Consider the following 15,472-nt stretch of genomic DNA (forward strand, 5'->3'; position numbering starts at 1 on the left):
GGGTGTGAGGGGAGAGTGAGGGGGGTGTGAGTGGGAGAGTGAGGGGAGAGTGAGTGGGGTGAGAGTGAGTGGGGTGAGGGGAGAGTGAGTGGGGTGAGAGTGGGGTGCGAGTGAGTGGGGTGTGAGTGAGTGGGGTGCGAGTGAGTGGGAGAGTGAGGGGAGAGTGAGTGGGGTGCGAGTGGGAGAGCGAGTGGGGTGCGAGTGGGGTGAGAGTGGGAGAGTGAGAGCGAGTGGGGTGCGAGTGGGGTGCGAGTGAGTGGGGTGAGAGTGGGAGAGTGAGGGGAGAGTGAGTGGGGTGAGAGTGGGGTGAGAGTGAGGGGAGAGTGAGTGGGGGGAGAGTGGGGTGTGAGTGGGGGGAGAGTGAGGGGAGAGTGAGTGGGGTGCGAGTGAGTGGGGTGCGAGTGGGGGGAAAGGGGGGGGGGAGAAGGGGAGGGGGGAGAAGGGGAGGGGGGAGAAGGGGAGGGGGGAGAAGGGGTGAAAGGGGGGGTATTATTTTGTTAGGAAGAGTGGAGACATTGTGTAAGACAGGTGGTGTGCAGGAATGGAATGGAATGGAATGGAGTGGAGTGGAGTGGAGTGGAATGGAAATGGAATGGAATGGAATGGAATGGAATGGAATGGAATGGAATGGAATGGAATGGAATGGAATGGAATGGAATGGAATGGAATGGAATGGAATGGAATGGAATGGAATGGAATGGAATGGAATGGAATGGAATGGAATGGAATGGAATGGAATGGAATGGAATGGAATGGAATGGAATGGAATGGAATGGAATGGAATGGAATGGAATGGAATGGAATGGAATGGAATGGAATGGAATGGAATGGAATGGAATGGAATGGAATGGAATGGAATGGAATGGAATGGAATGGAATGGAATGGAATGGAATGGAATGGAATGGAATGGAATGGAATGGAATGGAATGGAATGGAATGGAATGGAATGGAATGGAATGGAATGGAATGGAATGGAATGGAATGGAATGGAATGGAATGGAATGGAATGGAATGGAATGGAATGGAATGGAATGGAATGGAATGGAATGGAATGGAATGGAATGGAATGGAATGGAATGGAATGGAATGGAATGGAATGGAATGGAATGGAATGGAATGGAATGGAATGGAATGGAATGGAATGGAATGGAATGGAATGGAATGGAATGGAATGGAATGGAATGGAATGGAATGGAATGGAATGGAATGGAATGGAATGGAATGGAATGGAATGGAATGGAATGGAATGGAATGGAATGGAATGGAATGGAATGGAATGGAATGGAATGGAATGGAATGGAATGGAATGGAATGGAATGGAATGGAATGGAATGGAATGGAATGGAATGGAATGGAATGGAATGGAATGGAATGGAATGGAATGGAATGGAATGGAATGGAATGGAATGGAATGGAATGGAATGGAATGGAATGGAATGGAATGGAATGGAATGGAATGGAATGGAATGGAATGGAATGGAATGGAATGGAATGGAATGGAATGGAATGGAATGGAATGGAATGGAATGGAATGGAATGGAATGGAATGGAATGGAATGGAATGGAATGGAATGGAATGGAATGGAATGGAATGGAATGGAATGGAATGGAATGGAATGGAATGGAATGGAATGGAATGGAATGGAATGGAATGGAATGGAATGGAATGGAATGGAATGGAATGGAATGGAATGGAATGGAATGGAATGGAATGGAATGGAATGGAATGGAATGGAATGGAATGGAATGGAATGGAATGGAATGGAATGGAATGGAATGGAATGGAATGGAATGGAATGGAATGGAATCTGCAACATCACCAAAAACTTTTTATACAACTCTCACCTCCATTTCCTCATTCTGAACATCTGACGATCCATCAAGACACCTAAAAGACCTGACAGCCACATCTTCTTCTGACTCCATTTTCGAAGCACAACACCATAATACTATTTCAGACATCAAGTCAAGTGGCTTCAGTTAAGACTGCTGGGGTGAAGACTTCCAAATAATACAATTTCTTATTTGCCCACAGCCCAAGAACAGCACATGCACAGACACTGACAGTGCTAAATCATGTCAGAATACTGCTTTTTCCAGTAGAAACTGACAAGAACTTGAAGCTGATCCTCAGCAGCTGTTCAGAAAACCTGTTGCTCTCCACTGGTGTTGGCCAAGTGTTCAAGCTGCCTCTGTAGTCAGAGAAGGTGGACCCAACATTTTGCCATGGTTTTAATTGAGCTGCTCTCTTTAGAAGTTTGAATATAAAATGCCAAGTGGAGAAACAAGGATCTTCTTTTGGTGGCATCTTAATGAGGCTCTAGCATCAGTTTTCGTTAGGGAAACCTCCTGCAAGTTCTAAAGAGATTGTGCTACAACATTGGCAAAAAACCAGCATCCCTCACATCCTGCCCAATAATATGGTCCTGGCAATCCAACACCCACGTATCCCTCTCCTCTGTGTGATTTTGCATGGTTTTTTTTCCTCCAAGATGTTGCCATCAGATCTCTTGAGACAACATATAAACCTTTTCAAGAAAATTTTCTCACCTCAGACTAAACCATTTGCAAAATTTGTAAATAAATTTATTACCATAAGACTCTTCCTCACCTGTTACGTTTGTATGGGTTTCTAGAGGTTTGTGGGGTGGGGGGGGTGGGTTGGACTTTGGCAGGAGGGCAGAAAGGTACCTGCTTATTTCTGTTTGGGTGCAGCTTCTGTGTTAACCCCTCCTGTCTTTTCTTCCCTTGTGTAGCAAAACACTGCTCATCTCCTGGTAATTTCAACTACCAAGAGCCTTTTCTGATAGTCAAATAAGACACAATGTCTAAGAAGGATGAAGCTTGTTTCTCTTTGACAGAAATGGTGAACAGGAACCAAGTGGCTAGAAATTGTCCAAAGGCAGGAAGTCAAAACTAGCAGCCAAGCATTCTTCTTTGATTTCTATCTTTGACTGGTAGCTATGGGAAGCATGACTTAACACCTTCAGTGAACAATGTCTGCAATTTAGAAGTCATCATTTTTCTCCTCCATGAGATAAATGGGTGGGTTTTACATGACATTTCAACAGCAGTTACTTGCAATTTGCTTCTCCAATGTACCTATTGGGTTTTCTCTCTCTAAGGCTTCGATACATGTCAATACTGACCTAACAGAAAGCATGTTTCTGATCTTCTCCAGTTTCAATGCATTACCTGGCTTCATCTTCACATTTTTCCTTTTCCAAATTACCAAGACATAGTACGGGTTTAAAAATACCTGTATGCCTATGAGCAATTCTGTACAGTAGAAATCCTTGTGCAGAAGCCAAATCTGCCATGTTGCTGATGATTTCTGGATGGTTGTTGGATACCCAAGATTGTCTTCCATTCATGGAGAACTATCACCAGGACCCACCACACCTGAACAGGAAATCAACAAGCAAAATCAGTTGCTATACGTTTCAGTTCTGTATAACTTAAACATCATAGCAAAGTGAGTATATATTTAGAGATAATAAGAGGAATTCCAACCCCTGCCTCCGTATGTGTTAATTTACACTTTACAAGGCAAGACTTTCTGCCCAAATACAGAAACAATAATACAAAGACAGAAAGCCTCTGTTGTTCTGAGTTTCCCTTTCAAGTGTAGTTTCCAGGAGCTGGGTGTGATGAGATGGCACCAACAAACAAGGAACTTGGCCTTCACCTCTTGGGGCTGCTCTGGGTTTTCTTCCTGTTGTTTTTTCAAATACTCAACCTTAGGGCCTAGTATCTCCCTAGAATTTGTCCCTAAATTTAGACATCTCCTTCCCTGAAAAATTCAAAGCCCTTCCCCAGCTCTGCTTTTATGTCAGTGATAAACTCTTCACATAACTGCCATCAAGTTTTGACATCTTGATTAATTATACTGATAAACTCAACTAAGTCAATTTGTCTAAAGCTCTTGCTTGAGCTTTGAACATGTCAATGTGGGTCTTCCCTGCTCTTGGATCTTGAAACCTTATTTCCAAAATGTGCACATCAAAGCAAGGCTGAGCATTTCCGTATCAAAGAGTATTCAGACATACGTTGATTTTAAGATTTTGCCATCCCTCTTACATAGCTGAGATGATGAATACTGCAACAGGTCTGGAAGAATAATTCCCACACTGGTAAATACTAAACAGCACAGAAGCATGTATGGTATCCCAAAAGTCAAGCCCACTTGAAGTGACTTTTTTGTGTTATTTACCTGCCTTTCTCGCTTCCCACCTTCACCTTAGCTTATTTATCGCAGCTCTGCATTCCAAAACACTAAGCCTGGCTTACCAGACAACTTAGACAAGTTACTTGGGGGGTTGGCAAGCAGTGCATAATGCAACTTGTTCCACTTCCTAATACAGGTCTTGCCAGCTACTCCATTAACATTTTCAAACCTGACCAGGCACTCCCACTTTTACAAAACACTAGGATGGATTTCCAACTCTGCTGACTAAGCAAATATTCACCCCTCACAACACTCCACTCTAGAGACGTGACTTGGCATGGTAGATTTTTGTTGGTGTAAGCATCACACCACTGACATTTTTTCTTACCACCTTTCCTACTTAGCTGAGGAGACCTGACAGAGGAGAAGAACAATAGATCTCTTGCTCATGACCAACTAGATTTGCCTGTAAAGTACTACTGTATCTCTACCAAAACCCCAAAATACAAGCGTCCTCACTTCTTGGGTTTGTGATACCTTTGGAACCAGAATACCATGGGTATTAAAAAGCTAGAAATACCCAGAGATTTTAAAAGCCTCGGCAGTAACTGGGGCCATCAGGCTGGACACCCACTGCTGGAGGGTCAGCACAGCACTATAAAGCATCCTTCCTGCCTCCTTCTTCAACTGTGTGTGATTCTTTTCTTGCTATAAATTGTCACTAGGTGTTTACCAGCCATTAACTTCAAAGTGGCTATAATTTCTCAGCCTGTAATTAGCCATGATGACTAAACCTCATCAGGCATCATCCTGTCAGCTTTCTGAGACTGCAGATGCAAGGCACCTCTCTCCCAGTCATGACCGTTCAGTAGTTCTGCTGTTTAAGAGCAGCTGTACCATTTGCCATATCATTTACTCAGATTCCCTCCAAATTATGGCTGAAACATGGGAAGGTAAGTGTTCTGATGAGGCTACGTGTCTATGGCCAGACAACACAACAGGTTGGATGCGTGGTCAGACGTGCTAAGAGAAATCTTGTCCTTTTCAAGGCCAAAGGTGAGGTTAGCTGAGGCAAAGGACAAAACAAACATCTCAGTCATGTCTCCTGTTATCTATACAGCACTCCTAAATAATGGTGTGAAGATCACCAAAATTTTACCTTTCTGTCTCACTTTAATGCCTTTCTTTTTCTCCCCAAAGCCTCTGATCTAGGCAATCAAAACCATTCCAAGAATAAGGAACTGCGTAACACTCTGCTTGATTAGGAAGAAGAATGGGTCAAGTAAAATTGACACCGCCTTCAATACCAAGCTACAACTCATGAATTCAGAATTGAGGGATTTCACAGCAATGGTATCTTCTGCACATACCTAGGACACATCCTGAGTACTTAGAAAACTCAATGTACATCATGTCTGGTTTTTTAACCCCTGTGACAACACTCGCCCCTGCACACGGTGACATTAAGCCACCTCGGAGCGAAGGAGCAGCCTGCCAGCTCCAACCAGCTCACCCCCCTGCATTTCCATTTTCTAATTTCACCTTATCCCAGAGGACTAGCCATACTGAGCTGCACCCAAAGCCCAGCTTTTCACTTCAATGAGCTGCATGTCTCAGTTACATTTCATCAGAATAATGTTTCTCCCATTTGTTTCACAGCACCTACACTCAGACTTGCTTCTGGTCCCCATGACTGCAACTGAGCATACTCAGCTGCTTACAATGATGCTGTTTCCCTATGGATTTGACTTAGACTATCAGGTAGCTTGAGCATTCCAATATATACACACATTGAGTAGGCTGCTATTTTTCCAGCAATGAAATGTCAAACACTGACAACCTCTTCATGGTCTTAAATCCAATATCCTGTGGTCTCACCGACTTCTGGATTTTAATTTGCTATCCCAGTGCACAGTAACTTCTGGTTATCTATGTCATAGTCTTAAGCACCTCTCAAGATGAAATTCTGGCAGGCTGTCATGTTTGTTGGGAATGGGTGCTTTGATTTGTTTTGCAGTTGTGTTTGTTTTTTTTTTCTCTCTCCTCTTTTCAATTGGGCACTTGGTACGAGAATCTGTCGTCTCTGACCGTGTGATTGTGCAGATAATTTTATCCCCATTTTATATATGCATGCACAGACATTTCATTTTAATCAGGGAAAGCTAAGACGAAATACCAATAAAAGAGGCGTTGTTAGGCATGACATTTCATTTATGGATGTAGCTGAGCAGATTAATGTCTGAGCCAGCAGCCTGTCCATTACTACCTTCAGCTACCGGGGAACGAAACATCACGTGCGACAACTCATTCCTCGCTGCTCCTGAGAAATTCTTACTGCCGTTTCATTCTATCACCCTGAATTTATCTATGCAATAGTAGTAATTAAACCATGACATCCTGATCACTTTTAAGAAGAAATTCTACACCATCCCTTTTCAGGCACACGTGTATGTGTGCATTTGCATATTTTCTTTTAATTACTCCTTTAACCATCCTGACTGAGAGTTACCTGAAGGATGCTCAGCTCCTCAGGACCCTGCTTATTGAAGAACTTCAAAGCCATCAAACGTACCTATAACCTGGATTTCACTAGAAGACTCAACTAATTTATTCCCTCGAGTATGTTATGTGTCAAGGGGTGTTTCCATCATTAGTTTACAAGCAACTAGTCAGTTTGAGTAATGGAGGTTTCCTTTCATAATCTGGTAAGCTGCCTTTGGCTGGATACACCAAGTTTCTTGACAGAAATGGTCAAATGGTGCTTACCATTAGCTCACCCAGTAAGAGATGACACAAGTGAGAAGCACACACTAACAGAGCCAGAACAAAGTAAAGATGAATGAATCTAAAAGCCTGAAAGGCAAGTTTTGATCATACTTGCTTTTATAAAAAAGGCACCAAATTTATACATCACCTAGAAAGCATCTAGAATAACTTAACAATGGCTTTGACTGGAATCAATCACAGTTGAAACAGCTCCTTTCACAGCAGCTCTCCTCTTTCACAAGCTATTCTGTGAATGGCATAAACACAGCGGTAGCTGGAGAGGCCACTGATTCCGATTAAAAATGGATGCCATTCCTTCTCCCTCTGGGTAGTTACCACAAACTCAGCACACTACCCCTTCTGTAACATGGTCACATTATACCATTTCACCCTGGCTCCAAACTGGTGAACTGCTCCACATTGAATCAAAATGGATCATAGAACTGTGACACTGTTCAGGTCAGAAAAGCCCCTTGGGATCACCGAGTCCAACCACCATCCCCGCTCTCCAAAGTTCTCCCCTAAATCGTATCAACCAACACCGCATCCAAACGACCCTTCAACACATCCAGGGGTGGCGACTCTGCCACCTCCCTGGGCAGCTGTTCCAGTGTCTAACCACTCTTTCTGTGAACATCTTTTTCCTGATGTCCAGACTAAACCTCCCCTGTTGCAGCTTGAAGCCCTTCCCTCTTGTTCTGTTCCTAATGACCTGTGAGAAGACACCAGCACCAGCCTCTCTACAATGACCTTTCAGGTAGTTGTAGAGACTGATGATCTCTCCCCTCGGGCCCCTCTTCCTCAAACTAAACATTCCCAGCTCCTTCAAGCCTTCTTCCCAAGATTGATTCTCTAGGCCCTTCACCAGCTTCCTTGCCCTCCTCTGTCCTCGCTCCAGCACCTCGAGCTGTCTCTTCAATTGAAGTGCCCAAAACTGGACCCAACACTCCAGGTGTGGCCTCACCAGTGCTGAGCACAGGGGGACAATCGCCTCTCTGCTTCTGCTGGTCACGCTATTTCTGATACAAGCCAGGGTGCCACTGGCTTTCTTGGCCACCGGGGCACACTGCTGGCTCATCTTCAGCCGCTTGTCAATGAGAACCCCCAGGTCCTTTCCTGCCGGACGCTTTCCGGCCGCGCTTCCCCGAGCCTGGAGCGCTGCCCGGGGTTGTTGTGGCCCTAGTGCGGGACCCGACGCTTGGCCTTGTTGAAGCCCAGACCATTGACATGAGCCCAAGGATCTGATCTATCCAAGTCTCTCTGTAGAGCCTCCCTGTCCTCATGCAGATCAAGACTCCCGCCCAGCTTGGTGTCATCTGCAAACTTACTGATCATACACTCTGTCCTTATCGAGATCATCCATAAAGATGTTAAATGGAAACGGTCCCAACACTGAGCTCTGAGGAACACCTCTTGTGACTGGCCCCAGCTGGACTTGACTCCATTGACCACCCCTCTTAGGGTCCAAACATCCAGCCAGTACTTGATCCAACAGATTGTGGTCCAGATAGACATTATTCATAGCCTTTCCCTCATCCAATAGTCAGGTCATCAGGTTATAAAAGGAGATCAGGTTCATTAGGCAGGACCTGCCTCTCATAAACCCATGCTGATTGGGCCTGATCTCCTAGTTATCCTCTGTGTCTTCTTATAACACTCAAGATGATCTACTCCAAGACCTTCCCCGGTACCGAGTTCAGACTGACAGGTCTATAGTTTCCCAGATGCTCCTTTCTGCCTTTCTTATAGATGGGTGTTCCATTTGCTACCCTCCAGTACATTGGGACCTCCCCAGTTAGCCAGGACTTCAGGTAAATAATGACCAGTGGCTTGTGATCTTAAAGGATCTTTGGAAAGTTCAGTGTCAGAGAAGTTGTCAGCATCACGCTGCTGGATTTTCTGAAACACAGAATGGGTCTACTCAGTAGCCCAGGTATCACCACACTGTGCTCTTCTAACAGGAAACATGTAACAAGGCTCATTTGTTCTCATTATCAGCACATTGGCCTTATACAGGGGTTGGCCTGGGCACATTTGGGAAAGCCCCCACCCAGCTCACCTTGGCATCATAGAGCCCTCCATGAAGATGCAGCCATCGTGGCTTGTCCGCAATTTTGGCTGCCAACAGCGACAGGAAAATTATTCATGTGCCAGAGAAAGCTTTCACAATGCCACTGGAGGGGAAAAAAAAAAGCAGTAAACAGCAAACCTAACATGGGAGATTGGGTAGAGAACAACATTATAGCTTCCCCCACCTCTAGTCCCTAAAACTAAATATCTTTAGTGGTGGTGGGGAAGAGAAGGAGAAAGAACAGTAGAAGAACAGAAGGTAAAATGTGTCGAAGTAGTAAAGTAGGTTTCTTTGCAGACATCAGTGACAGATTATTCTACAACTGACTTAGGAACTGATATAAGTGACTTGGGCCCCTTTTATTCTCAAAGCTCTCTATTCATACTGTTATATTTTCTTCTTGCTACTAATGTGACATGAGACAATCTACTTTTGAGAGAAAAACAACCTATCAAGCACAACTCCTAGAAATGAAGGGAAGTCCATTTTCTTTTCATGTCTGTTTAAACCAGGTGTTATCTTTCCATTTTACCTCAGGTATTTAACTGGTTAAAAAAAAGCATAATTAAAAAAGGCATTGTCTACCTTAGCTTGCACATAAGGATATCCCTAAGGAGACTATTTATTTGGAGAACAGACTAGAAGGAAAACAAAGGCTAAGCAGCTTTGTTTGGGATAAAGTAAAATATGCACGTAAAATTATCACATGACACCTCTGTTTGTGGGAAAGGGAAAACTAAAAGGGAGGTGATCCTTTTTCCCATGAATGCCAAGAGCTGCATCCCAATAGTTATGATGCTGTATTATATTTATATTAAAAAAAACTATCTGGAAGTGCAGAGATCAAGGGTAGTTTTGAAAACATTGTAGCCAAGGAGTGTCTTGCATGTCCTACATGACCCTCAGGAACATTCCATCTGTACTAACAGCGAAGGGGTTATCCCAGAAATCTGAGCTTCTCCTTGATTTCATATATGCATCACACAGATGGCAAGACTGGCAGGGAAAAAACCCGCCTTATTAACTATTAACTCAGACCATTTCAGGAATTTATTTAGCCCCAGAAATTCAGAGGTGTGGGGCATTTTGAATCCTTGTCCAGGATTTCATCCCTTATTTGCGCATATTGCCCGAAAGAGAATGATCAATCCAGCTTGTTCCAAACATACATCCTCATTTGCACTATACGATATGTAGTAAAAAGACACTCCTTGCCTGTATCAAATATTGCTTCTAGCCATGTTTTGCATATTGTACCCACATACTTCAACAAACACTTTCTGCCTGTCCAGCTTGCATTTATATCATAAGACAACTTGAAAGGGGCAGCTTCACATGAGACTAGTTAGACTGCAGGAAGTGTTAGCATAGAAAGATCACTGGAGAAAGAATTGTTTAGAGTGACAGTGGGTTTCTTGAGCTTTTGTCTTTGAGGAGAGGCATTGGCTGCTACCACCACGCATTTTAGCACAGCTTTTTTCCACTCAGGTGCATTAATTCTGCAAGGCTAAAATGCCAGGCGCTTGACTTTTGCCTCATCTCTTGTTCCTGTTCAGGTCTCAGCTCTCTGGTTACTGCAATTGTCTTCAGTAACAAAAGAGAAACTCAAAGCCCATTTTTCCAGTAGTAGTATTTGTCATCTCTTTGGATTTGATATTCAAAGCATTTGGAAAACTCAGGGTAAAGTGTCTGACTGAGATACAGGTTGCTACACAAAAAAAACCAAACATCTTTACCAGTGCTCACTATGCCCATCATGCTGAACAGATGAGGTGGTTGTGCTAAAACCCTGTCTGTTGTCTGTGTATGTAGGAGTTGACAAGTGGAGCATCTCCCAAAGAATTAAGAGAGAGAGGAAGAGTGATAATTCTAGGAAAAATCTATTAACACAGGGAAATAATAAACCAAGACTTGGAAGAAACTTGTTTTTAAAAATGGTTTAAAAATTGATGCACTACTTGAATTGAAGAGATCAAGGAATCTCTGCTTCCCACCCCATGTCTGCATGTAAGAATGAGCATTTTCTGATGTGGGGATGACCACGCCAGGACCGTGCTGGCACCCTCCAATCACAAACAGCACGAGGTCTGTCTACCATTACGTTCTCCTCTATTCCATTTGTGTGGCAAAAGCACGTGATGAAGTGACTCCCGTCAATAGCCAGGTTTAGCACACAGGGAACGTGCATTCCTTTCCACTGGACATGGTATCGACAGACTAACACACTTACTAAACTATGTCAGACTAATACCAACATTATCTGCTATTAGCCATCAGGTTCCCCCCCCACCCTCTTAAACAACTACCTGGAAATTAAAACATAAAAAGTCACCTGCATCAATCAAAATGTTCACATTTTCAGAAGATTCCACGCACTAGAGATCTCACTGAAGGTTCCTTCCTGTCCTCGCACCCCTGCAACAGGATTTCCAGCTTTCTGCTTCTCCCAGCTAAATGCCAGGCCTTGTACAGTACTATACTATATGCACACAGGCCTCTAAATCACAAGCTGGCGAGGAGGAAGCTCTGCTCCTCCTCCTGAACAGGTGTAATGATCCTTCTTTCAGCTATGTGCAGGATTCCAGTTAAAACAAGTCCTCTCCCTCTCCCCAGATACAGCACAGTTACCTGTCATTTTAAAATTCATCTATACCTTCATAGCCTGATCTCTGTAGAGATGATCATCTTTATGTCAAATACTACACAAACATGCAGCTTGACTTTAAGAGATGCAGCACAGGGAACAAGATTCCCTTTGGTTGTTCTGTTATTAGTATGTTTTGGGGTGTTTACAGAGCAGTTTCCCTGTGAAGCCCCAGCTTGAGGACTGTCTCGACACGCAAGCTAGGCTTCGGGTTAGGATCTGTCCCAACACCCAGCCAGGGTGGCAGAGAGAAGCAAAGCCAAGCTGCTACAGTTAGGAGGTACTTCCTTACACAAGAGAGATGCATGAGGTCAGTCACAGCCTGGATAAGCCATCCCACCCCAGCCTGATGACTGCTGTCCATCTCATTGCAAGGAGTCTCTGGGCCCACTGTTTCAATGGCACCAACCTTAGCATTCCCACTGCTGTGCAGCCAGCACTTGTTCATACAGGTGTCACCCACCTCATCAGCCTAGTAGTGGTGCTGAGCCCACTGCAATAGCAGAAGTGAAGCAGTAGATAATCTCAACAAAATTTGATATTTAAAGCCTTAGCAATTTGGACTGCTTATGATGAACAGAATAAAAATCAAAGTGCCACACACTTCTACCTACATCCATCTATGAGACAGTTACCTTGGTGCTTTGAGTAGTCACTACAGCAATACTTTTACAGAGATCTGAAAGTATTCCAACTGGCTGCATCCTCTTCTTTGAAGACATGGCATCAAGACACTCCCACCAAAACCAAACCCACACCTCTTGACCATTTACTTGGGTTCCCACTTTCCAGTCGCATAGGACAACCTGCTTGAAACTGAGACACAGTTCGCATCTCCTTGCTGAAGGCTCCTCCCTCTCCTCCAAGCCTGTCATGAATCCCCATGTGCTTCTAGTACTCCTTCAGAATAAAGCTCACCTTCAACTTTTATCCATGAGCCAAGCTAAGATGCTTTTAAAGTTACCTAATTGGGCAAATTCTTATCTCTACAGCTTATTTCATCTATGAATTAGAAGGAACTTCAATAATTCTGTTAAAAAAACCTCAACGGGCAAATTCAGTTTGGGGGTTTGTTTTTTTGGTTTGGGGTTTTGTTTGTTGGTGGTGTTTTTTGCTTGCTTGTTTTGTTGTTGTTGTCCCTCCCCCCTCCCCGTCAAGCCATCAGGTCTCACAAGAAGCAGTTCTCATTCTCATTCCTGCTGTAGACTGCACAAATCATTTCCCTGCCATTGGTCAGGTTCTTTGTGCTTCAGTTCCCTGTTCACTGAACCAAGATCTTAATTCTTCCTTTCTCTCACTTTCTGTACATTTCCTCTGAACTCTACTGTACATTTCACTGGCCATTTACTGCCTCTTATTATGTATAAATTCAGTATCTATTAAAATAAAACCTCAACTTCAGTTGCCACTTAGAACAACTACAAAAGCATTAACAACGTTCAGACACTCCCGCTGGAATAAATGTGTAAGTTATTATTTTCTTTTAAAATACAACATGCTTCAGCTCTGAAGTTTTAAGATGAATGACAGTATAAAACACATAGTTTAATTCTGTGCTTTGTGATGCTGCACCATCCTGCTGGTACCCCACGTGGAACGTGATAGTCCCTCCAAGAAGGTTAGATATTATTCCTAGCAACCAATAAGGCCTTGATGCACTCATGCATCTTTTTCAAGCCCTTAAAATTTGTCAAGGCTATGCAAGTTATCTTACAGACACAATCTTGACCAAAGGGACTTGACATAGGAACAGCAGCAATCCTCTACAACGAAGCCAGCAGAGAACAAATATTAACATCACCTATTATATTAAGATGGGTTTGCTACATGAATCAGTACATGAAGAGCCCACAGGTAGAAGTATCCTCTAGTTAATCCAGAGACATGGGAAAAAAGAGCTAATCACAGGTCTTGTCAGAAAGGAAAGCCAAGACTCCCGATTGTGTCTAGAGATGCACAGCACCATTTCAGAGAAACGTGATTTGCAAGGATACCCTGTTAGAGCCAATTCCCTGAAGCCTTCCCTCCCTGACTATCAGAATGGGAATGTTACATTCTATTATTTCCTAGGATCAGTTGAAGCATTCTCTTTGCAGACAGATTTTTACTGTGGACCAGCATTTAATATACTGCACGGATGATGGCAAACCCCAAATTTGCCCATTGTCTTTAAGAGCTTTATTTCACCCTCTTTCAGACCTAGTGTTATACAGAAAGCCACTGGAAAGCTACACACCCACAAGCATCAACTCTGAAGGATTCAACCTTCTCTACCTTCGCCTTCTACTATTGAGAAATAAAGCAAGTCTCCAGTAAAGTAACGTGGTCCTAACTCAAACAGTCAGCAGAACTGGAGAAATCCCCATTGCTGAAAGCAGTCCTATCCTGCCCTATGCTACTAAGCTACAGAATCAAAGTCATCTTTTTCCCTTTTCTCTCCACTCATAAAACAGACTTGTCATTTCCTTCCTCTTCATTGCTCACTTTCACCTTTGCCTGGATTTCATCTTTTTAGATACAAAAGGCTTCTCAGCCAGATCCAGAGCAGTCAGCAGCATACCACTAGTATAGTACAAAAAAAGCTGCAATTTGTTGATTTTAATATTCTCCCCTTTATTTGTTTAATAAAAATAATCACTTTTGTGTGATTGTTTTCCTTACAGATAAAACAACAGTATAAGGATAAAGGGCATGCATAGGCTGCAGTGTTTGCTATGACAATGCTGGCTTACACCACACAATCTCCAAGTGCAGAGTTTCAGATCCATGTTTTTTTTTTTTAAACTGAACTTTAAAAAGATATTTATCCTAAAAGATGTAGTCTCACTTAAAAAGTTAACATTTTTGTTGCCAGCAAGCAGAGTTTTGAGAGGAGATAAAGCGGTTTGCATTTCAGAAGAACTTACACTTCTTTGTGAGGTAATACTTTTGCTTCTCTATTAGTTTGGAAAATAAAATTCTTTTTGTTAAGAGGCCTACTTCAAACCAAGAAAAACCTCCATATCCCACATTTCCCATACTGCCTGGCTTTCCTCAAAGTAAGAAAACACTCTGTGTCTACAGAGTTTCTAGGAGGTGAAAGCAAAAAAGCCCATCAGGTAACTTGTGAATCACGCTTTTATATTCTACCAAAGGGAAGTGTCCTTCTGTCAAAACCCAGAAGTAGCCAGAAATTACCTGAAGGAAACAGCCCATTTTGCTGGACTGTGGCAGCCATCCTAAATAAAACATCAGACTGACATAAGTAGAGATAAAAGACGTCTTGCTCAAAAGACGTGGAAAAACGAGCTTTTAGGCACAAACCCCTAGAAGTATAGGTGAAAAACAATAGAGGAGTAGATTACTAAGCAAATACAGGGTAAAAAAAAACTCATTAGTACATGGCAAATGCTATGAGCAGAGAATGTTATGGTCTGCTCAGAACAGTATTTTGGCAGAAGGAAGACAGTTTGAGAGTGTGAGAGGAAGGAGCTAAGGCTGAGAACTGACAGCTAATTAGATATCAACCTGTAAATTGCTATGACAGCGAAGAATGTTACTGTGATTTTACACCCCTATTAATGAAGATGTCGTTCTGCGAACAACACGGTCATTAACCGTCTTCTATGACAACTATTGAGCCCTAATTTACCATATTGCACAAACCTGATGCAACCCCGACAGAAACGGACAAACTGGAATGAGTTTTGGGCAGACAAAAAAGCGTTGCCAACTCTACACAAAGACACATTTCAGGAACATTAATTAGGGGGTTGGAAAAGATGACCTCCAGATGTCCCTTCAGCCTAAGCCATGCTGGTTTTCTGCAGCTCTGCAACTGTT

The sequence above is a fragment of the Apus apus genome, chromosome 6, assembly GCF_020740795.1.
Source record: "Apus apus isolate bApuApu2 chromosome 6, bApuApu2.pri.cur, whole genome shotgun sequence".
Lineage (NCBI taxonomy): Eukaryota > Metazoa > Chordata > Aves > Apodiformes > Apodidae > Apus > Apus apus.